The 25,366-nt window shown below is 34.9% G+C and overlaps 1 pseudogene; it reads right to left on the bottom strand.

The window, feature by feature from the left end:
- Positions 1-1,939: 1,939 nt before the first annotated feature.
- LOC129065508 (60S ribosomal protein L24-like) lies at positions 1,940-2,415 on the bottom strand (annotated as a pseudogene).
- Between the last annotated feature and the right edge of the window lie 22,951 nt (positions 2,416-25,366).

The following is a 25,366-nucleotide window of genomic DNA, read 5'->3' as shown; positions in this document are numbered from 1 at the left end:
ACGATTACCACTTTCAGTCTTTGTTAAAAATGACTGGAAGTTTCACTGAGGAAATTACTTAAAGGAAATAAAAGAGTAGAGAATGCTGTTCCCTTTCTTTCCTTCTCCTGTGTCTTTCCTGTCCCACCACCATCAAGTGAAGAGAGGTGCCTAAAAGAATCATTCATAGAGATGAGTTGTCTATAATGGGGAAGACTAACATCTTTCTCACTCTCTGGACCTTAAGCTTGCTAAGCGATAAATCTCCTAATGACATAAGGCATGAGAGAATTCTTAGAAAAAACTGACGTGTTTCCCCAGGGTTTGGGGGTATACGTGAAGAGAAAGACTGATACACACTTATTTCTGGAAAATCAAAGAACAGGATGCTATCCTTAGTAAATTTAATGACAAAGTGAAGGAGAAGATAGCCCAGGAAGCAAATAACGCTATAGCATTTTGTGGAGCCAGGAGGCAAGGGTTTTCTTGGGCCCCAAGAATGCCACAGTGGGTCAGTAGGCTTGATCTGGAGTTGTGGACTGGGGAACAGAACTAAGAAAAGGGTGGAAAGAGGCCAGCCAAAAAGTAGGACATGTTGTGTGTGAGGTTCCATAAATTCATGAATGGCTAACATGACAGAATGTGCTCACAACTGGAATATAGGAGTATCCAACCATTAAAAGATTTGCTCTATTTTTCCATTGCATCCAAATCCTATCTTGGAAAGACATCAAAAAGATTGGGAAAGAAGTAGAGGGGGAGAGAAAAAAAAAATAGGCCTCATCCTTATTGCAGGTACCAGACCGCAGATTTGATGTGAAGAGGCAAAGAGGAAAAGCTTTAAAATGTATTTAAGATCAGACAGACTATTTTTATAGTTAACATTAGAGTGTATACAGCTACAAGATCTGCCAAGATATTGTCAACAGGTGGAGAAAGGAGAGTCTATATCAGAAGACAGTAAATGGTGAAGAATAATGAATAAAGCTGTTTATTTATTGTACTTTATCAAGTTAAACCATTTTTTTAAAAGAGTGACTGTATATATGTATGTATACCATCTGTGTAGTAAAGAATTTGGCCTTTCCCAAAAGGAGGTCTGACATTTGCCTTCAGCTGCTGTGCAATAATCTATTCTGCTTAGGGTAGGGGGCTGGCCACACTACATCTTAGTGTAGGGCTGACTATGCTAGAAAGACCCATCTTGTGGTTTGAAGTCTTTAGTCATATGGTATCAGCTGACCTGGTGTTATGGGTTAAATGTTTGTTTCCCCCCCCCAAAAAAAATTTATATGTTGAAGCTTTAACTCTTAAAGTGGTGACATTTGGAGACGAGGTTTGTTGGGGGGTGATTTGGGTAATAGCTGGCTACAGGATTTTGTTATGGCAGTCCATTTGAGTCATACACCTGGTAAGTGAGTTAAACTACATGGGAAACCAATCAATGAAGGCTCAGTAAAGACTCTGGACACTGCCAAGGAAGAATGTGATGGGAAGACAACAGAAGCTTCATGCTTAGAACCTTCACAGACTCTATACTATGCTTATCTTCCCTTGGCTAATTTTTTTGACTGCATTCTTTTCCTGTAATAATCTATAACTATGAATACACTAGCTTTCAGTGAGTTCTGTGAGTTTTTCTAGTAAATTATTAAAATTGAGGGTGGCCTTAGTTACCCCCAACTTACAGTTGATGTCAGAGGTCTTGGGCAGACTGAGCAGACCGGAGGACCATCTCCTCAAACCCCACAGTTTGGTTAACTCTGGTAGCACCTCAGAATTAATGTTTGTTAATCCTAATTGAATTCATATACATTAAGTCATGTTGTCCATACAGTTTATAAAATTAACACATTAAAAAGTATATTTTTCTGACCTATAAAAGTAGTACAGAGAACGATTTATTTTTTAAAAAATTCTTAACTTGTTAAATCTTTATTTAAAAATCTGGTTGGCCAACTTAACATTTGCCCACAACACAAGGAGCATAAACCTTCACAGGTTTTGCAATCTGTTGCTTAGGTGCTGCTTTTGTGGGAGCTTTGCCAGTGGCCATAAGCTGTCTTTTTAGGTGCTTGCTTAGCCTTTTTTGCTTCCTTGGCAGCAGGGATAGCTTGTTCTCGCTGAGTTTTTCTAACTTCAGGCTTCTGATTCCTCTCGGTCATTATATGAGAAAGGGATGCACCAGTGATGGCTCGCTGGAATTTGACTGCATGGCGGGTTCTCTACTTTTGAATTTCTTCCAGCTGTCCCTTTCTGTGCTTTCTTCTGTAGAGGACAGTCCAGTTTATCTGTCGAGGATTCCTCTTGGAAAGGAACGCTAACTCTCATTGTGCATTAAGAAATTGATAAAGTTTCCCGTTGGTCCTGGCTTAAGCACCTCCCATGTCCCATGTAGATCTTGTACCCCCTGAAACGACACAGCTTGGCCTTCATGGCTGTGGCTACTGGAGAGCACAAGGAACAATTTAAAAACAAGAGTAATACACGTCATTTTAGAAAAAAATTAGGGAATAAAATAGAATATAATAGAGAATATTAAAATCATCAGTAATATGTCACCTAGATTTATCCAATATAAATATGATAACATGTTAGTGTATTAATTTGTATATTCTGGGTCACCTGGGATAATATTATTACTAACATACTGGTCTGCAGAAAGGTTGCAACTACTTTCCAGGCGCAGCTGGATTTCAAAGCTCCAAAAATGTCATCATCTCCTAGACTCTTTATTTGCTTACTTGCTATGCTCTTTTTTCATCTATATGTTTTCTTTTTCCTTCACACTGTGACAAGATGGCTGCAGTCACTCCAACTTTATATATTCTCAGGTTCAAATTCAATGGAAAACCTTTTTACTAGTAGCTCCCAGAAAGGGGCTAAGATCTGAATAGACTCCCTTAGGACACATGACCAGCCCTGGACTACAGATTGGCTTGAGAGGGAGAGAAACATCGATGTGTGAGAGATACATCAGTTGCCTCTCGCATGCCCCCAACTGAGGACCTGACCTGCAACCAAGGAATGTGCCCTGATTGGGAATCGAACTGTCAGCTTTTTGGTTCACAGGCCAGCACTCAATCTGTTGCCAGGGCTATTTTCAATTCTTAATCATATAATTCTTTTTCAGTTCTTTGTATGCATTCATCTTGATTAATTTTGTGTATAGAAATTTTCTAAGGGACATAACTGTCCATCTGTTGTGATTTCTTTCATTTGTGTTATGCTTTTTAAAAGTCCTCTCTATAACACAATAAAATTATCTTATTTATTGTTTTATTTCTCCATTTTGATTTGTTTTGTATTATCTTTGAGGAGTAATTTCTTGGTTTTCTGTATAACATGCAAAGAGGGAAAAAAAACAAAACAAAAAACATTGGCATGTTGAAATTTGTCCTGCCTAGTTTTTGTGTTTGAAAATGCAATATAAACTGTTAATACTCTTTAATAAAAAATTTGAAGAATTCTGTCACATTCTAGAAACCAAAAACTAGTGCTTCTCCCACATTATTTGCAAGAGCTAGCAGTGTACAGAGTTTTGCAACCACAGGTCTTACCAATAACTGTCACAAGGGAATGAATTCCTAATGACTGTGTTGTGGTCATGTTTGATACAGTTTGACAGTATAAGGTCATTCCTCAGAAGGGAGAGAAAATAATCCATTGGATAAAGATTTTCTCTCATCTCCTAGTTATGAAAGCTGTTACTCTGCCTTTTTCTTGTTTGGATTTACTCGTAATTCAGCACCTTACAATATTCTGGAATCACACCAGAAAACAACCCTGAAAAGACTTGAAGAAAGGAGCAGCGTAGGAAAATGTTGCCTCATTGTCTCTAACAAGGCCACGCCTCCAATGCCTTTTAAATAGTAGAAGGAAACTGTCAAAAGTCTCTTTCAGCTAAAAGATTCCCAGGGGCTTCACCAAAATGCCTTAGTCTCCTAAATAGCTAGACTTTCTGATGAATTTGTAGCCATTTGTTTCTTTTTCTAGATTTGTGGGTCCTGTGAGAATCGGTACAATCTAATTCTATGGGAGAGTTGGAGAAACAAATCCAATATAATGGTTAAGCAATAATGATTATAATTAAAAATATAAACATGCAACAAGGAATTGATTCAAGAACCATATCTGTGAGTATGGGATAAATTTTACTTTGTCAGTTGTTTTAATATAAGAATAGAGTCTCCTTAGAAAAATTGTGAATAGACCCTAAAGCCTGACATTTAAACTTGGAAACAAGCAAGAATCTGTAGAAGACACAAAAAGCTCCTTTTTTTCTCTGATTCACCCCAACATCCACATTCGAACAAGCAGTGCACACTGTGGTAATTACCTTCTAAATAATTCTTAAACTTTTCCACTTTACTCCTTCAAAATTACAATTTTGGAATGAAGCCACCATCATGTTTCAACTATATGTCTGTAATAGGCTTCACCCTACCTAACCCAGTCTATCTCCAATCTTGCCATTTGCCTCTTTTCCATTGCAATATGCATGAAAGAATAATTTTGCTAAACCTTAGTCTTAAAACTAGCACTCCACTTTAGGGATGTCCTTTACTCTTTATATAAAATCCAAAGTTTTTAAAATGACTCTCAAGTTTCTCAGGAGTTGGCTGACCTCTCTGGTCTTCTCTCTTCCCTTTCTCTTGTCATACCCAATGCTTCAGCTACTCTCAAATTTGCTCAGAACTTTACACATGCCATCCTCTCTTTAATTCTCCACATCTTTGCTACAAGCTCTTCTTTCTTCTTTAAACGCTCTTTTCCTTGCAGTCATCAGTCCTGTCCTCTCTTACATTTTGTTAGGTTAAAGAGAGTAGATACTTTAAACCTCATCCTACCAAACATTTTCTTTAAGGATCCCTCCTCAGACCCTCCAAATCTGGGTTAGTTATCTCTCCCATGTGCTCCCACCCATAGAATCTCATAATTTTGGGTGTACCACCCTGTTAAGTTATAATTACTTAACTTTTGGTAACTTAAAATACTTAATTAAAAACTTCTTGGGCAGAGGTTGTGGCTTTCATGTTCATCAACATAGGCCTAATATACACTAGGTTTTTAAATAATTAGGTATGTCCTGAATCAACAGAGAGCTCACCATGTGTTTGGCCTTCATGTGAAACTTCTGTCCCTGAGGCAGCTAATGGTAATGTCTTCCAATTTAGGGAAATTTGCTTGAAGTGCCTTCTGAGGGGAGGCTGTAAGACACATTTATATGTCAATTATTCAAAGAATGTACAATATAAGTAAAAATACAACAACAAAAAGAAAAAAATAGAAATCTATGGGGAAGAAAAGGGTCCAAAACTGGGATCAAATCATCAGACTGATGACAAAAGAAAAGAAGATGGCATCTCATCAATGGTTGATGACTTATGGTTAGTGGAATAAACCCAATTGTCAGGGACAGAGCTGGGGTGCATAGTGCCAAAATGTCAGTGATATACAAAAAGGCGAAGACGGACATTTTTCAGATCAAAGGTTCAAGAGTGAAAATCAGAAAGGAGATGAAAGAAGAATTTAAAATAACACTGGATATAGTTTAGAAAAAAGTATCATGGAAAACAGAGGCCACTTCTTAGGATCATGTAAGGAAGAGAAAGAAATTTGGATGTGTCTGGAATCCCAGAGACACCACTAGGTGAGGCTCAAAGACAAAGATAATTTTTATCTTTGTCGTTTTTTGTCATCCACATTCTTTGAATGACGCATTATGCAATGGCATTCCTTTGAGAAGAAAATGCAGTATCTGTGCACATAACTTCAACTTGGCTATATTTCATAATAATAAAACTGTTAGCATTTTAGTGAGCATTTACTTAGAGCCAGGCAAGATATGGAGTACTTTATATGCATCAACCCATTTGCATTAGGATGAATAATGGCTCCTAATTTATCTATATCCTAATCCCTCAGACCTGTGACTATTTCCTAATCTGGCAATAAATGAACAAACAAACAAACAAAAAACTTTTAAAATAAATTAAGTACCTTGATATGGGAGATGATGATGGATTATCTGTGTGTGAGTCCTAAATATAATCACAGAGAATGTAGATGGCCACTGGAAGGTGAAAAAAGCAAACAATCAACAACAAAAACAGATTTCCCCTCAGAGCTTCTGAGGGGAAAGGACCAGCTCAGCTGACACCTTGACTTTAACCTAGTGAAACTGATTCAGGACTTGTAAGTCTAGAATTGTAAGCAAATACCTTTGTGTTGTTTTATGCCACTAAGTTTGTGGTAATTAGTTAAAGCAGCAACAGGAAACTGAACCACAATTTAGTTCTCACAATCATGAACTATTCTTGGAAGCACAGAAAGTTAAGTAAACTAACGGCAGGATCCAACCCACACAGTCTGATTCCAGTCTCTTGTTCTTCATTACTGCACTGAACTCCATGGTGGAAAAACTGATTTGCCCAGTGTATATCCATGGTTGATCCAATTGCATGTGGGTTTTTGATTAAACAATGTCATAAGAATTCAAAAACAAAAATGTGCATTTGGGAAACTTTGTTCGGGAGTAGTTTCAGCTATTTTTAAGCTTCAGTTTCCAGCTTGTCTCTTATAATGAAATAATTATTCTTTCTATTGTGTTAAAGGTTTTGAAAGGCCATCATAAGACATAGCAATTCATTAGCTATTGCAATCAGCTCATGATATTCTCAAAACTAACATGCTCATTTGTCATTAACACATGATTCCATTCTTGGGGGAAAAGGACAAAAAGAAAGTTCAAAGTGTGCATAGTTGAATCTCAGAGACTCGAACCTACAAGTTAGCAGACATGGCTTTCATCTGCAGGTTTGTTCCTTAGAAGATAACTTCAAATGCAAGCAATGTAAACTCTTTTGATTCCCTGATCTATAACATGTGGATTTTGCCCTATCAGCAGCCAACTCCCTTTTCTAAGATTCTGAGCCTGTGATTCCTCAAGCCTGCTGGTGACACTGCATTTTTCCGTATAAGATGTTTTATTTTGCCCTCTCTATAACACACTGCTTGAAGTTTGAAGTTTGTTTCTAAACAGAAATTCATCCCTGTGATCTATTAACAACTGCTCCGGTCTGTTGGATGCTGTGATTTAGTAGCAGCTGAGGCATTTTCGTGCCAGTGCTTATAGAACCAAAATTGAGTGGAGGCAATGGGGGAGCATTTATTTGGTATTTAGTATCTGTCAAGTACTTTTGCATACTATCTTTTTAATCCATAAATGTAATCCATAAATCTATAAAGTAATCAAAATAAATGTATCCCTCTAATTTAATATTGAATAGATGAATGGTTTGTCAGAGACACTGGGTAATTTAACAAAGATTTTTTAAGTTAAATGGAAAAATGTCCTGATTCCAAATCCTTGCTCTTTCCAAAATTCCATACCCTATCATGTAATAGTGATAATAGCTTTTATATTTGAAGCCATAAGAATTATAGAAGATTTTATTTTCTCTCTGTGGTCACACAAAATGTACACCCTACTCTACATGTTCTTATAATTAACTGAGAACCTTCCCATCAAAGGTGAGGTTCCATAGCAACTGGGCAGGAACTTGTGGGTGTTTTAACCAACAGGGTATGGCAGAACAATGTTATATATTCAAGACTAGGTTCTGTAATGGGCGCAGCTTCCATTTGGCACTCTCAGGACGCTAATGCTTACAACCGACCATGCTGGGAGAAAGCCTAAACCAGCTGTAAGTGGGGAGGCTCCTGTGAAGAGGCACTGAGGCCTCCAGATGGCAGGTGGCATCTACTCTAGATGTATGGGTTGATTTCTTCAGAGAATTTCAGCCTCCATCTTTAAGTCTTCCAGCTAAGCCCAACGACACTGCAGAGCAAATGCAAACTATCCCCACTGTACTCTTTCCAAATTCTGAGCCCACAGACCTGTGAATATGTTTTAAACCATTAAGTTCAGGGTGATTTGTTAGGAAGCCCTAGTAACTGAAATGCGTATGCATCATATACACAGTAACTGAAAAATTCCCCATTTTACAGAAGTGAAAACAAGCTCAAAGAGACTGACCCTCATGACACAATTAGTTTATAAAGATATTTGGACTGAAATTCAGGTTGTTTTTGTTTTGTTTTGTTCTTGAAAACCCACACCCCATTCCCTAATACTACAGTATCTCCAAAGAATATCGCAGTTTTGAAGTTGTTGGATTTTATGGATAAACTAATCAGCCTATGAAATATACTACATTGTAATATGATATTACATTTATGATATTTGATAAGTTTGAGGCCATTCTGTATACATAATCTGGTACATCAACAAACAAAAGCACATAATGTGCTTTCAGGACCACATTATTTCTAGGTCATTTATATCTTTTACATAATTTATCAGTTTCACTGACTTTAAGGTATTTTTTTATTTTGTTGTTTTACATGGAAAAATATTGTTTTTTTTTTAATTTTGGGGGGCTTAACTTTCACAAAAAAATACAGCAATTAATACATTAATGAAGCAATGCAATTTAAGTTCAGTGAATAATTTGGCTACATCAAAATTGATTTTTTATTATTATTTTTATTTATTTTTTATAGTTTTTTTAAATTTATAAATCATGTTTATTCTATTACAGTTGTCTCTGTTTTCCCCCTTTACCCCCGTCCACCCATCCCACCCCCACCTCCCACTCCCACAGTCAATTCCCACTCTGTTGTCCATGTCCATGGGTCATTCATACATGTCCTTTGTCTAGTCCCTTCCTCTTCTTTCCACCATTGTCCTCTTCCCCATCCCCTCTGGTCACTTTCAGTCTGCTCCATGTTTCCATGCCTGTGGTTTATTTTGTTCATTAGTTTATTTTGTTGAATAAAGTCCACATGTAGGTAAGATCACATGGTATTCGTCTTTCAACAACTGGCTTATTTCACTTAGCTTAATTTTCTCCAATTCCATCCATGTCCTCGCAAAAGATAGGAGTTCCATCTCTCTCTCTCTCTTTTTCTTTCTTTCTTAAATGCATATTGATTTTATCTATTTTTAAATCTCAAAGTTAATTATAAAATATTAAGAAATTTAAAACCATTATAAAGTTGCAGCAATTAAACCAACATGACACCAGCACAGAAATAATCAAATAGATTAATGAAATATAATGAGCATTCTAGAGACAAATGTATATACCTGTCTAACAATGTAATATATGATTAAGTTGATATTTCAAATCAATGGGGAAAATAAGGCTTATTCAACAAATAAGGCACATGGACCACTATTACTTGAAATAAAATGAAATTATAGCTCTGTTTCACACATTATACAAGAAATATTCAGGTGAGTTAAAAATCAATATGTAGAATCTAAGGAGTTTTAGGAGAAAATACAAAATTATATTTTTCATGATCTGAAGTAAAATATTCAAACCCAGAAGGTATAAAGTAAAATATTGACAATATGACTATATTAAACATTTAAGACTGTACAATAATACACATATAAAAAAGTTAAAGGACAGTAATAGAATAGGAAGGTATTTGTAACACATCTGAAAAAGGGTTAATGGTTTGTTTGGGTGTTTTTTTTAGGGAAAAAATTCTACAAACATTTAATCAAAAAATGGATAAAGAATACCAAAAAGTCATTTAAAGCTTTTTTAAAAATAATAGAAATAGGCAAGAAATATACAAAAACAGGTTTAATTTGAATAAATAATAAAGGAATAATTAAAATAACACATCATTGTCACAATCAGGTTAATACGTATTAAAAAATATTGGTAATATCAACTATTGGCAACTCTGAAAGGAACTGGGTATTCATAGAATCTTTTTCTTCATTTCCTTAAAGCAGTCCCTTTAGCATATTTTGCAGTGCTGGTTTGGTGGAGATGTATTCTTTTAGTCTTCTTTTGTCTAGGAAACTCCTTATTTCACCTTCCATTTTCATTGAGACCCTTACTGAGTAGAGCAGTCTTGGTTGCAGGCCTTTGCTTTTCATGACTTGGAATATTTCTTGTCATTCCCTTCTGGTTAGCAGTGTTTGTGTTGAGAAGTCAGCTGCTAGCCATATTGAGACTCCCTTATATGTTACTGTTTTTTCCTTGCTTCCATTAGGATTCTCTGTTTGTCTTTGATATTTGCCATTTTAATGATGATATATCTTGGAGTGGGCCTCATTGGGTTCCTCTTGAATGGGGCCCTCTGTGCTTGCTGGACTTGTGTGGCTTTTTCTCTCCTCCAATTAGGGAAGTTTTCCATCATTACTTTTTCAAACAGGTTCTCTATCCCTTCCTCACCCTCTTCGCCTTCTGGTATCCCTATTACACAGATATTATTTTGTTTCAGGTTGTCCTGCATTTCCCTAAGTGCCCCTTCATTCTTTTTGAGTCTTTTTTCATTTTCTTGCTCTTTCCGGGAGATTTTTTCTGTCTTGTCCTCCAGCTCACTGATTCGGTCCTCAGCTTCATCTAGCCTGATTTTGATTCCTTCTACTGTGTTCCTGAACTCAGAAATTGTATTCTTCATTCCTTCTTGTCTCTTATTGATAGTTTCTATGTCCTTTTTCATGCTGATATAGTTTGCAGTGAGTTCCTTGCAGTTTCCCTGTAGTTTTTTGTAATTCTCTCTGAGCTCATTGAGTTTCCTTAGAACCATTGTTTGGAACTCAATATCTGATAGTTTACTTGCCTCTATTCATTTAGTTCTCTTTGTGGGGATTCCTCTTTTCCCTTCAAGTGGGGCGTATTTCTTTGTCTTCCCATTATTTGTGAGACTCTTCTTTTTTGCTTTTCCTTCTTAAGTTGATCTGTCTTGATTTCCTGACTTTGTGGTGTGGACTTCTAAGGTAGGAGACTGCTGTTTTTACTTTCTGGACCTGCTTCTGATGATGTTAGATGTTGTCCCTGTCTGAAATCAGACAGTCTGTTCAAGACTTCCAGGAATCTACTGTTTGTGGCTGTCTCCTTCAGCTGTTAATCTAGTCTCTCTGCACTCAGCAGGCTGCCTTAGATAACTCAGAGTGGGGCGGAGTCCCTCCTGGGGGCGGGGTTATTGGATCCTCTCTAGTTGCAGCCGTATGGAGGAGGAGTTAGCACTGGAATCTCGCCAGCTACTCTCTCCATTCTCTCCCCAAAGCCTCTGTCTCCGGTCTCTCTTCAAGTGTCTCCAGATCTCTGTGCTCCCACTTTAGCCAGGAATCTACTATCTGTGGCTGCCACTCTGCACTCAGCAGGCGGCTTAGACAGCACAGGGCAGGGAGGAATCCCACCTGGGGGTGGGGCTATTGGGTCCTCTGACATTGGTGCTGCTCAGAGGGAGTGGTCTCTGCCTGAGCAAGATGGTTGCTGCCACATGCAAGATGAGTCAGCACCGAGATCCAGCCGGCTACTCTCTGAGTTCTCGCCCCAAAGCCTCCTTCCCCAGTCTCTTATCAGGTGTATCTAGCCTACTCTGCCCCCATCTTTGCTAGGGACCAGGGTAAGAGGCTGCAAGTAAAAATTTTGTGTTGGCCCTTTAGAAGGCTCTTTGTGTCTCTAGCCGCCTGTCTCTGGCAGAGAGCAACCCTGCTGCTTTTCTCAGCTGGCTGTTTTCTGTGTACTTTTTGTGCTCTGGTGCTTTAGGCTAGAGACTCCTGCTTTTGGTTTAGACCCCGCTCTTCTGGGGGGGGGGGGGTCCAACTGGCCTTTTCCATATCCTTCTTGTGCTGCCACCTGTGGGTACCCCACCTGCCTTCTTGAGTCTGTACCACTCTCCTTACCAGTTAGATTGCGCTAAAGCCAATTCTTCTGTCTCTAAGGTTACAAGGCTCCTCCCTCAGTACTGTTCAGTTGTTTGTTGCAGGTAATTCCTCCACAATTCAGTTGTTATTCCAGGTTGTTCCTGGGAGGAGGTCAGTGTGACTTCTACTCACTCCTCCGCCATGATGATTCTCCTCAAAATTGATTTCAAAAGAGCATTTGGAAGTCCACATTGTTGGTTGCCTCTCCAAATCATTTTATCTTCATCCTTTATCTCAGAAATCTTATTTTTTAAAAATATATTTACCAACCCACTTTCAACCTTGGGACAACCCGTTTTTAAAAGTAAGATGAATTTTGCTAATTTGGAGCTTTTTGTCTTTCAGGAAAAAAAAAATTTAAAGAAATTATAATGCACACATTTTTGCCCAAATTTCTGAGAAAAAAAAAAGGATGCACAATATACATAGGTATAATGATTACATACTATGGGAATAATAATGGGTATAATAATCCCATGTATATTGTTCACAAAAACATGGGTGCATATCATACACAGGCACACATTATACATGGCAAAATACAGTATATGGTATTTGGGAGGGGGACCTGCTCTAGTAATATTTTAAAGCCAAACTTAAATTCACTCTAAAGATTAACTATATACATGGTAATTTATTGTATTCCAATGTCAATCATTTTTAAGTGGTTCTCAGTCTTTTGTTTTAATAGCAGTATTGTTATCATTTTTCTTGTACACTAATGGTAGTTTATTATAAATAGGTCTTCCTTTTCAAAATGAAGTCACTGAAACACTAGATCAACTGAAAAATAATACTTTGTTCTTATGATTTCTTTTAACTAGTCTCTCATAACATGTCTTTTGTATTTCTTTTCTGAAGCCATACAACTTAAAAAACATTTTAAAACCATTTTGGAAATAGGTCAGTAATTTAACTGTGAGATTAAATGTTGATCTTACTTGTTTTAAATGTGAAATGATATAGATGATGGTATATAGATTCTCTAAATTTTCTCTATGCCTTCTCAGTTTTAATGCACAGAATTTTTTTAAGAGGAGAATATTCTTCTTAGGGTAAATCAAGTGTTTTGATTGGAACAATGGCCATTTGAGACTAGCTTGAAGATGTTGTGCCTTTTAGTAGTAATTTAATAAATTCAAGTGCCAGCTAACTTCCTGAGAAATTTCTGTCACTGATAGAATCTGGCTTACAGTGAATGAAATGGCTGGCGTTTTTAAACCAAACATATGTTTCTAATAACACTCTTGTGTATTCAGTGCAGTGCTTTCAATGAGATGAGGTACTCTGGTGACATCATCCTTTAAATTCTCTTTAGGTAAACCAGATGGTTGAATGTGTATGTAGTAAGAATGCTGTTAAACTGTCCAGAGAGAATAGTTTAATCATCTTTAAGAATGTCACTAATATCCAACATGTGTATTTTAAATGGATATTTATATTGAAAAAAATGATTTCCCCAAATCTGTTTCAGACAATTCTCAATTAAACTAAATGATAAAAGCTGCAGTTGAGAAAAAAAAGTCTTGAAAACTACAATTAAGATTTTACATACTAGAAAGTGATTTTGTTACCATATTACAAAATAAATAGCATTAAGAACCATACTATACTACAAATACAAGAGTGGGCAAATGTAGGTGCACAATTGTTTATATGAAAAATAATACCATAATTAATAAATAATACAAGAATAAACTCTGTTTCATGTACTCACAACTGTAACCTACTTTTGCCCAACCCTGTATTTTTATGTCTAATAAAAAGGAAAGAAAAGGTAAAAAAGTTTGTAGGTGAAACAAACAGAAAGAAAGAAAATAGGGGGAAAACAGAAAGGGAGGAGAGCTTAAGCTCCTTTGCCCACTCATGAAAACTTAAAGCCTAGAGATTTGAAAAACAAATCTTGTCTCCATGGCTTTCTTATACATTCCATATACACAGTGTCATGGGAAGAGATTAGCTTCTTATGATGATGTATAACTCTAAATGAGATTGGAGATGGAGGAATCAAATTAAGTTGAGTTGATATAATGAAGAAGAAAAGTGAAAAACAAAATTTGATACTCAAGATTTTTATTGAAGGAACTGCATTGTAATTAATGGTTTGTTTTGGATCTTACCCTATGAGCTTCCTCTCATCCGGAAACTATTTAAAACATTGGAAAGTTAAGTAAAGAAAACACATGAATTTAGAAGAAGTTTAGAAAAAAAAGGTGCATCCTTTAACTGTCAATGGTAAAAGGGAATTAACAGCATTTTAATTACACATTCAAAGTTAAAATAAGTTTGAAATCATAGTTCCAAGCATTGGGCTAAATTTTACTTTTCCAAGGGTATTGAAAATTCTTATTTAATCTTACATAAAATACAAAATAATAATAAAAAAATTACCGGTGAACAATTTATCTTTGGTTTCTGGAAACTACGCTGACTGTTAGAATGCTATTATTTACCAGTGCATAGTGTGTCTTCAAGTCCATAGTAATATTTAAAGCTTTGTGACATCTCACCTCAAGAAAAAAAAAATAATGTAATAAAGCTCAAATTAGCTTCATCGTAGAAGGAAGAATGATTTTTCTGATGATGATTCTGGAAGAAAGAACTGAACGTTGTCTTTTGGTAACTTTTGTGCTTCCATTTTACCTGCAGGAGGCATGTACTCTGGTCTTTTCACTGGAGATAGGGAAGAGGTCTGGTATGCCTACTCTGGGACTGTGCGTTTTCCCATTATTGAGGTGAGTTAGTCTAACACAGAGATGGGTTATTAACAAGCCAACTTTCTTTTACATCTAAATTCACCTTTTCCAATTAGTCATGACAGAAATGAATATGACATTTTGTTCTTTGTTTCCTCTAAGGTTATCTCTCAGTTGCTTTCAAACTTGAGGGAAAAAAAAACTTAACAAAAGAAAGAATTCAATGTTATTATGTGAGATACATTCTACTTGAATTTTTCATCTTATAAAATGTATGAGAAATAATAAAACAAAATATTGAATCTGAATAATATTCTCCATAACCCAATATCAGACAGAGATATTAAATGATATTTGCCAAGTTCTTTAAAATCAATTTTTATGAGGTTAAGGATTGCCTTTATGTTTATAGGAAGGCATAAATTTACCACAAAACATCTAACCTGGAGGCTCTGACCTCTAAAATGCTGCATGAATTATCTGTGGCAAATCTAATATTGAATAAGGAAATCAGGAAGCTAAAGTTCTATTTATGGAAGGAAGCACTGCAAAAATATATATAAACATCATTGAACAATGTCTTCCATGTTGACTTTTCTCTGCTTACCTGTTTCTGACATAGTTTATATCCAGCAGAGTAAAATTACATGAAGTCAACCTAAATGAAGGATCAAGTTAAAAACTACAAACGGAGTTTATAACCAAATACAGGCAACACATACTATTTTTAAGAGACCTAGTAGCAATAACTCTCTAACCCAAGCCAGACACAGGCTGACCAAAAAATAAAGCTTTTTTGTTCCCCAGGTGGTTAGATAGAATAAAACTGCTTCCAAAAGCAACATGAGAAAACATGTTGTCATGAAATGAACCAAATGAAATTAAGTAAGGATGAACATAAAATCAGATAAATAATTATTATAATAATTAATCTTTACTGATGCTATCTCTATGCCAAGACACATGAATTTTTTCTTTTAATTCTCATAACCCTATAAGAATTGTAATTATTATTTCCATTTTTCAGACAGGGAACTGAGGCTTAGGGAATTAATGTAAGTAGCTCAACTATATGCAACTTATAAGAAGTTGAACTCAAATTCAAATTCAAGTCAGTCCAACTCTATATCTCAAGGTCAAGTGATAAAAACAGAAATGAAAACCTAGCTAAAAACAATTATATTTATAAAAATTTAATTTGGTAGATCATAATCTGAACACAACCAAATATAAACTAGAAAAATCTATATAAGTTACTTAGCAAAGTTTTTGGCATGTCATAAACATTAATATCATTTAATAATATTTTCTTTCATAACATACGGCTACATAAAAATTAAAGTATATGATACCTAATAATTGAGGATTTTGTTATCTTAAGCATCTTCTTCAAGTTTGCCAGGATTACTTGTTTCCATTTGAGTTGTCCAAGGAGCCATTTTTTTTTTTTGGTAATATAAATATGTCATAGTAGTAAAATTTAGAAATATTACAAGTACATCGTTGATAGATATGTTACACTATCCTTCATATATAACATTGGAACTATTGGTTTGAGTTATTAGGACCTGAAACTTAAATTGTTTGATTTTTCATTAGTGGGAATAAATTTGCAGTGATCTACACATTCTTAGATTGCCTTTATAACATAATTTTATGTATATGCATGTATATGTATATAATGAAATATCTTTCATATGTATGACAGTTAATAGGGATTCTGTGAAGGATGTGAAAGGGTTAATGCAGGAAATTAAAGGATTACATCTGATTAGGAGTAGAATGTACCTTGAAATCAGACCTATTTTTTGTGCACCTAGTCCTGACTTTTTGACAGACTAGAACCATGTTTTAATTTTTAGCATGTTACACAAATCACCTGAGATCTTGTTGAATATAAGTACTGATTCTTAAGGGACAGGGTGGGGCTGAAAGTCTAAATTTCTAACAAGCACCCTAGTAGTACCAGTGTCGCTGTTCCATTCATTAAACAAAGATTGACAACGGATAAGAGTAGCAGCCTCTGAACATACACAAGGAACACGTATTAAATTGTCTTCCAGGATCTGTTTCCTGGAAATATTCCTCCCTCTCTCCATCAACATGGCTACAGTGGCAGCCCTCATGATCACACTTGGCCATCATTCACACCACAGGGGTGAGTGAGACCTTAACCAATCAGTTCTATCTCAAGTATTAAGAACTGAGACCCAAAGAGAGTAAATTTAATATTCCTCAGTTACTTCATAACTTTACATATATTCAAGAGCACGTGTTAGTGGTCATTTCTACCTAGGGACAGGAAAGAGAAACACTGTTTTGCAAACAAAGGAGAAAAAGCACCGTATGCAGAGAGAAACAAACATGAGAGGCACGAAGGGAGTAGCTTAATGGGTTCTTTAGTGTGTTCTCATTCTAATTCTATTCCCATGGCCCACAGATACTGTTCAAGTGGAGTGGATTTCCATTTCATACAACCTAAGAAGTGTTAACTTTGTACTTTAAAGTATAAAGTACTTTATCTCTGTGCATCTAAAAGCACATGAGTTTGGGAGTCATAATCACAGCCTCATTTAGGAGAAGTGCTAAAAATCTGTGCTAGGCACGCACGAGTATATATAAAATAATATATATTACATACATGCACATTATTTTAATGAAAATTTGCATCAAATATATTATTTCAGTACATCTGTTACTTTAGAATTTGATTCAAAATAAATAAAGATAGCAATCATTAGACTTACAGATGTGCAATGATAGAAAAATCTATTAAGTGACATGTGAGTGAGTATTATCTACCCATAATCTGAGCAAACTGCCTTTTAAAATTATTCATTTCCCTTTCAGAAGCTCGGTAGTTAATTACAATGATGAAAAGTCTTATATTAAATACATATGTTGATTGCTAACAAAGGCACCAGAATGGCATTTTTCTTTAGATAAAGGTAGTTTAAATTACTCTGGTGCTTACATTATTATGCACAGTATCTATTCATTTTTAACTGCTTAAGGTTTAGCCTAATTAAGCAAAATGTTTACAGATAAGCACTGCCATTAAAACATCCCCAGTTTTGGGCTCTGGCCAAATCAACTTCCTGTAAACATTCAATGGTGAATTCTATAACTGAATAGCTAATAAACCCACCTAACCTTAAATCTTAAACTGAACCCACATATTTGTAGCAATCAGATCATTTCAGTAACACAGGTGTGATAAAGCTGTCACAGAAACTAGGATCTGAAGATAACATCAGAATTCCTCTTCTGATATTTTCACTAACTTCATTTAGACTAACTTCAATGCAAATTTAAAGTCTAGTTGTTAATCCTGAACACAACCAGTAACACTGTTTAAATGCACTTAATGACAAAAATTGAAATGATGGCCATTCCAAGAAGAGGAGATAGACACAAATCCTGGTTTTGTAAGAGGCCAGTTTATTTAATGTGGGGTTCCCTCTCTGAGAAAAACAAATAAAGAATAAATTAAAAGATAGTAATAAATTTTAAAATTTATTAGAATGAGAAGAGAAATCATAACAAATTGCAAGTTTTAAAAAGCTGATAAACACCATTAGCCAAAATAAGTAAACAAAAAAACTTTTTCAAATTTCCTTTTGGACACACCTATATCACAGTGTTTGCCTAAATTTTTTGGCTGAATAGTTTTTTATTGCTTTTCATACAACAGCAATTTTAGAAATTTTTTCAGTAAACAGAATATAAATATAGTTCCCATTTTTAAAACATGACTGACATTTTTTAAATACTGGTATTGTTCAAAGTTTCAGCTTTATGTCTTATTCCTAATATATAGATATTAAAATAATTTTTGTCAAAAATTAGAAAAACTTTTCTAAAGTTGTTTCATATATAAGCTGTGAGATTTCAGGACATTTAAAATATACTCGTATGGAAAAATAAATGTAAATGATTATGTACTCATTAACTGAATTATTGTTGGTAGACTTATGGTGTGACATATTTCATGATATATTCACTAATGTTAGTATTTGGGTCACTCAGCAAAAAAAATGTTTTTAAATATGAACCATGTCATCTGGAACATAACAACAAGATGCATCAAATATACTAACATTTGTTCCCATCCATTGAGATGCATAAAACATAACAGTGAACACACTGATATATTTATTTATATTATGCCTATATGTTAGTGTCCTACAAAACACAGGAGTTCTACCAGATTTTATTGTGTAAGATACTTCTAAAAAATGTATATTTATTATCATACATATGAATTACCAAGTCAGTGAATTACCTGACACAAGAGAGCTTCTGTTTTGACTAAACATCGAAAAAAAAACAAATCCTCTACTTGTAATTTTAAGTCTCTTTGATTGGGAGAATTTTCCCCAGATAAGTTCCTGCTCTTATACTTTTGAAAGTGCGACAAGTTCATACAGCAGTTCAGCTTCAGGGCCATAAGTTCTGTGCTATGATGCAAGGTGATTCAGCACAATACGTCCAAGGACTCCTACAAGGCATCTGTAAGTGGCAAACAAGAATTAAGTATCCAGAAAATTGAGTCTATAAATCACATCAACATATCTTTTAACACCTAAAGTACTTACCACTTTAGCTGAGCCCCCAAAGTTCCCAAGGTCACTCTATTGCCACGCATCAGGAGGGATGGTGTGGCAGAGGAAACACTTCATGGGAAAAGTAGCAATCTTAAACAAGTACAGTCAAAATACCTTATACTGCAAATTCAACCAAATGTATGACCAAAGAATATCTTACTATGGCCTTTCCAAGAGCCTTGCTACTTGCAAAAGAAGAAATCTCAAATTGGAAATTAAGAAATGGAAAGCAAAAAAATTCTTAAAAGCTATAACAGACAAATCTTCATCAAACACAGCTGGCATAGCTATATAAATACTAGACAAATAGACTTCAAGTCAAAAAGTACAGGCAAAGATGATTATTACTTATAAAAGTTACAACCCCCCAGAAAGGTATAACCATTTAAATTTTAATGAATTTTTACGTCAGGTATGCAAACTTAAAATGTAATAGTGAAAAATAGACAAATTCACATTGAGGCAAGTAAAATTTTCTTATAAACTTCTGGGATATAATTCTCATATAACATAAAAATATCAAAATATACAGTCTGGTGGTTTTCAATGTTCATAGAATTTTGCAAACATAACTGCTGTCTAATTTCAAAAGATTTGTATCATTTCCCCAAAGAAACTCTATTCACATTAGCAGTCATTCCGAATTTCCCTCTGCCCCTGCCCTTGGCAACCATAAATCTACTTTCCATTTGTATGGATTTACTTCTTCAGGACCTTTCATATAAATGAATAATATATGCAGTCATTTGTGTCTGGCTCCTTTTGCATAGTATAGTATTTCTGGGGTTCATTTATGTTGTAGCATGTACCAGAACTTAATTCATTTTTATGACTGAATAATATTCCATCGTATGAATATACCACATATTGATAAAACATTAACATTTATTCTGGGTATTAACATCAATGAAGACTGCTCTCCTAAACATGAAATTTAGCAAACAATTAAAGTTACAGAAGGATTCAATATGATTCCATTTAAATACCCTTCAAAGTATGCCAAACAACATCATGCTTTTTAGGGATGCACAAACAAATGATGGAGCTGTAAAGAAAAGACAAGAGTTGAAAGAAAGAGATATAGCAAGAAACAACATAGAATAAGCATATGAGTTACCGTTAAGTTTCTAAACTAAACATTTTAGAATTCTTATGCAACTGTGATATATTTTTAAATGTGTACAAATAAAGAATAATGTTTGGGATTGCTTTAATCAGGAAAAGTCTCTTAGAAGGGAGGGCATGTGTGCAGTCCCTGGTTGAATGAGTGAAGGAAGAGCAGTGACACCCACCTGTTTTCACCAGACATTCATTCACTGAAGTGACTTGAATAACTAATTGGAGAGTCATGGTATAGAAAATGGACTGGTTTCAAGGCCATAAAAATGTTCCTTTAGGAGGTGAAGGAACCTGAGAAGTATTCTGTTTAACTGTTTAGTTTTAGTAATCAACTTTTCCCATAAAATGTTATAAAGTTTTCTTAATCTCAGTACTCATTGAATGCAAATGTAATCCTTCATAAAATATCTATGTTTACATCAGATTTTATTTCTTTTCAGAGTATAAAAGTGGGTTACCTAGTAGATGTTTGATATATATTGGAATGGATACCACATTTGCACAGAGAGCTCTGTTATATAACTGCTTTATATCCTCTGCTCTCTTGTATCTATAGTTAGCTAGATGCACAGGATAATCTGAAACCAGTTTTTAAATTATTTTATTTTAATTAAGACTGGTCTCTTAGTTAAGTGAACATGTCCTTGTGCTGCAAATCCACCTCCTGCCAAAAGCCTTCTGCTGAGCTGAGAATAAGGACATGTGACATGCCTTCCTCCTAAAGGCAGCGCTCATGTACCCTTGCATGAGCACCACAAGTTTAATTCCGCTGAAGTAATGAAGTAGGAATGTCAGTACAATTATCTGCAAATAGTTTGTGTCTGTTTAGGTTTTTTCACAGTTCAAAATAATAAGTGCTACTGGCTAATAAAATTGCTGTGCAGCTGCCACATCATGTTTATTGGGCTTTAGTTCATTGCTGGCTCTTTCTTTCAAACAGAACCTCAAAAGTCCTACCTCCAAGATGGTTTGGGTCTCAAAATTAGTTATTAGTAATGAAGTAGACGTTGTCTAATTCACAATATTTAGAGAGACTGAAAAACAAAGCAACTTTGTTTTCAATGCAGTAGTGGTAATCATGGAATTGGAAATAGGCTGTTGGGTTGTTACTAGATGTATGACTTGGAGCAAGTTACTTAGATTCTCTTGTGCCCTGGCATCCTCAAATATAACAAAGGGAAAGGGGTATTAGACTGTGACTGTAACCTCATGTGAATACTAAATGAGGTAAAACTTGTACAGCATTCAGAACCAGTCATACAATAAGCATTTAATAAATGTTAGTTATGGTCAGTAATAATAATATTGAAGAAAAGATTGACAGATTTTCCTTTCATGCGAATAGATTTAATTTTATTGTTAGTAAGTCATAAAAGTGTTTCTTTTCTTCTATGACTCTCAATTACGCAATCAGCCCCGTTGGCAGGGTCAGTGCAGAGAGAGTGGTAAGCAGTCTCCTAAGATGGTCTCTAATGACTCCCGCCTCCTGCTATTCATGTCCTTTTTATGATCCCCTCCACTGCCGGTGGGATGAACTTAGTGACCTACTTCTCACAAATCAAATCCAGCAAAGGTGATGGGATGGTACTACCAAGCCTAGACTAAAATCGGACCGTCATTGGCTAGCATGGCCTTCTCGTGTCTTCTTGCTTGCTTGCTCTCAGGAAGCAAGCTGCCATGTCGTGAGGTGCTCTTTACAGAGAGAGGTCCAAGTGGCGGCAGCCTCTGACCAACAGCCAGTGAAGAACAGAGGCCCTAACTTCTGCCAACCACCTGGTGACAGAGCTTGGAAGTAGATCCTTAGTTGAACATTACAATGACTGTGGTGCTGGCAGCCTCTTGACTGAATGCAGCTTGAAGCAGAACACCCAGCTTAGCCTCACTTGGGTTTCTGACTTACTGGAACTGAGATAAAAATATTGTTGTTTTAAGCCACTAAGTTTCAGGGTAACGATGTATGCAGCTATAAATAACTATTGTAAGGAGAAAAGATATGAAACCTGAGCCCGTTTTATAATATATCAAGTAATATTTAGAGGGAAATTAGGGAACACGAGTTAAAAGTTAGGACTTTGATGTAAAAACTCTAAATGCAATTGCTTTGTATAAGACATTATACTCACTGTTATTTTTAAAATATAAACCTTGCTTCTATACCATTTTAAGCATTCATCTCTTACAAAAGAGTTGCAACCAAAAATTATTTTAGATTTTGTCTCTGTGCCCAACTGATATATTTATGATATTAAAAATGACTACTTTTATGGATTTAAAAGGCTTTATAAAGGTTTGAATATAATTTTCTGGAGGGATATTGGCAATAAAAAAAGGGATAACAATAAGATATTAAGCAATAAACTCTCAGGTCCAGAAACACAATAATTTATCTCTGTAGCCTTAGCAGTTAGCACAGAATCTGGCACATAGAACACACCACAGATTTATTTTCCTGCTGACTGAAAACCATTGGATTTTGTAAAAGAAGAACTATGTAAATAGAGCGTACATTTTGGAGCCAGGCAGGTTTTATTTCAAATGCTGCTGCTGCCCTCACCTCAGGCAACCCACTTGTTTCCTTTGAAGGCAGAAATTATAGCTAAATTTCTGATAGGAAAAAAATTAAGAAAAATGTGTTGAAAAGGACATAGTTTTATAGATATAAAAATATATTATAAAGATAATAATTTAAAATAGACTTTAGAAGAGTACAGCAAATCAGAATTAAAAGTTCATTGGTCAATTCAAGCATATTTTTGTAATTTAAGAGTGATAAATATGGGATTTCAAATCATTGAAGAAAACAGAAATTTTCAATAATAGAATGTTTAAATAACAGGTTACTTACAAAAAAAGACATGGAATACTTATGACATGAACTACTATATTAAAATTCTCTAAATAATCTAACCAATTTGTTAATATATTAAAATAAGAAATCAACACAAGAAAAACACCAACATGTAAGAAATATGTTCAAAAGATATAAAGTATTAATCTATAGGAAAACATACATAATTGTCCCCTACATCCATGATGACAGCTCAACATATCTCTTCCTTCTTAACTTGCAATCACAAAAGACAACACAAAACAACAAAGTACAACTATTCTCTTGTTAGGCTGCCAGAGATGAAAAGTAATGATACTATCTATGTTAGCCATGATATGGGAAAACAAACTTCCATAAACCGTATATGAGAGTATGATGACTAAGGTTTTATTGAGCTATACTTGCCACTGAATATTAAAATTAAAAATCCACATACTCGCTCTCTTACAAAATTATGAATTACGGTTGTGGTAGCATAATGTGGGTTCTTCCAAAATTCCATCATAAAAATAGAAACAAGACAGCAAAACCAAAATGTCACAGCTAGCAACTGCAATAAAAATGAGAAAAAAATACCCATGGACTCCAAAATACAAGCAGAAGGGAATGAATCACCGTCTGTTGGAGGTTAGGAATAAAGCAAATTGGCATCTGAATGACCTAAAGAGAAGAAAATCCCTGAATTCTAACAGATTTTCACCAGAAAGTACAACATATTTATTCATTACATATCCTGGGTGCATGAGTTCCATGGTGAGTGCTGGCAAGAAAGTGCAGCCTAATTTCTGTAAACCTTCAAAAATACTAGTCAAACCTTCCATTTGGGACAAAGTCCCACATGGAGAAGAAATTGGTGGGTACAGAATCCAGAAGGAGTAGGCAGGGATAATAAAGGCAAAGAAAAGAGAAGGTACTAATAAAAATAGGAGAGGACCAGACCAGGAGGGTCAGAAAGGACAAAACCATATTTTATAACTACAAAAAAAAGAAGCCCTATGAAGCTAGAAAAACTACTCTGACCCACCTCTCCTTTCTAAAAGTTCAAGAAAACTTATTTCACATAGAAATAGGCTTCAGGAAATGATTGGTTTGAAACACATACAGTCTTGGAAGTAACAAAAGGATGTGTAGCGGAAAACCTTCTGTAGACATGAAAGAGGCTAGACGTGCTCAAAAGGATGAAAATTATAATCTAAAATTTTTATTTGAACTCAAAGACATAATTAAATGATAGAAGTCAACAAAGAACAATATAGATCAGAATTATAAATGTTCAAATAAGGTGACTGAACTTAGAAAAACATTCAAAGGAAAGGAAATACAGTAATAAAAAAACAATTATAAAAAGTATCTGAGCTACTAAATTCAGACAATTTATTCAAAGAAATACAAGGAAAAAGAAAAGTATTTTTAAAAATGAAAAGAAAGGAATAAGAAATTTTGATGGGAAGTACAAATAAAATATATGGGGAAATAAGTTTCAGTATATCTCTAATAATATTTCCTGAAGAAAAAAAATACAATGAACTAGAAAAAAATAGTAAGTTTCAACGTATGCATGATCAATCTCCATAAAAAAGAAAATCAATACAAAAAAAAAACACATTAAAAGTTCAGGAAAACTATTTTAAAAAAACAATTTTTTTAATAAATAAAAGGAAAAAAAACCAACATGAGAAAGAAAACACTTAAAGAGACCTAGTCAGCTCTGATGATTGGACTATATGTGCTTCCTGATTCCAACATATTATAAAAAGAATTGGCAATTGAAATATGAACACTGAAATTGATGTAACTTAGACATTCAAATAAGTATGGACAAAAATCACATGATTTCTTCACAAAAATGTCACTTATAAAAAATATCTTCTTCAAAATAAAATGGGTAGGACATTGATAAGGGTATAGAGAAGACAGCTCTGGCCAACTGTTGATAATGGTGGAAGGTATACAAGATTTTATATATATTTGTCTATTTTAATGTACATTTAAAACATTTTATAACAAGTTAAAAATGCACACACCTCTAATTTAGCAATTTTACTTCCAGGAGTGTATCTACAGGTACACTAACGTGAGTATAAAAGATGTATGTAAAAAGAATATCATAAAGTTAGAACCTGGTTGAAAAAGGTGCTGTTATAAAAAATGAGTGATCTAATGAACAAACCAAACTAACAAGCAAAATAGAGAAAGACTCATGGACAGAGAACAGGATGACAGCTGAGGCGGGTAAGGTAGGGGATGGAGGGATTGAGCAAAAAGGAAAAAGGACTCCTGGGCATGGAGGACAGTGTGGTGACTGAGTGGGGGAGGGGAGTATAGGAGGCTAAATGATAATGGGAAAATACAACAAAGTGGTATTAAAAAAATAAAAATGATAGAAATA

Source organism: Pteronotus mesoamericanus, unplaced genomic scaffold, assembly GCF_021234165.1.
Source record: "Pteronotus mesoamericanus isolate MK-2021 breed Mesoamerican mustached bat unplaced genomic scaffold, CSHL_Meso_final contig_180, whole genome shotgun sequence".
In the NCBI taxonomy this organism is placed as follows: domain Eukaryota; kingdom Metazoa; phylum Chordata; class Mammalia; order Chiroptera; family Mormoopidae; genus Pteronotus; species Pteronotus mesoamericanus.
Note: the sequence above shows the minus strand (reverse complement) of the source record. Positions and strands in the feature narration are given on the sequence as shown.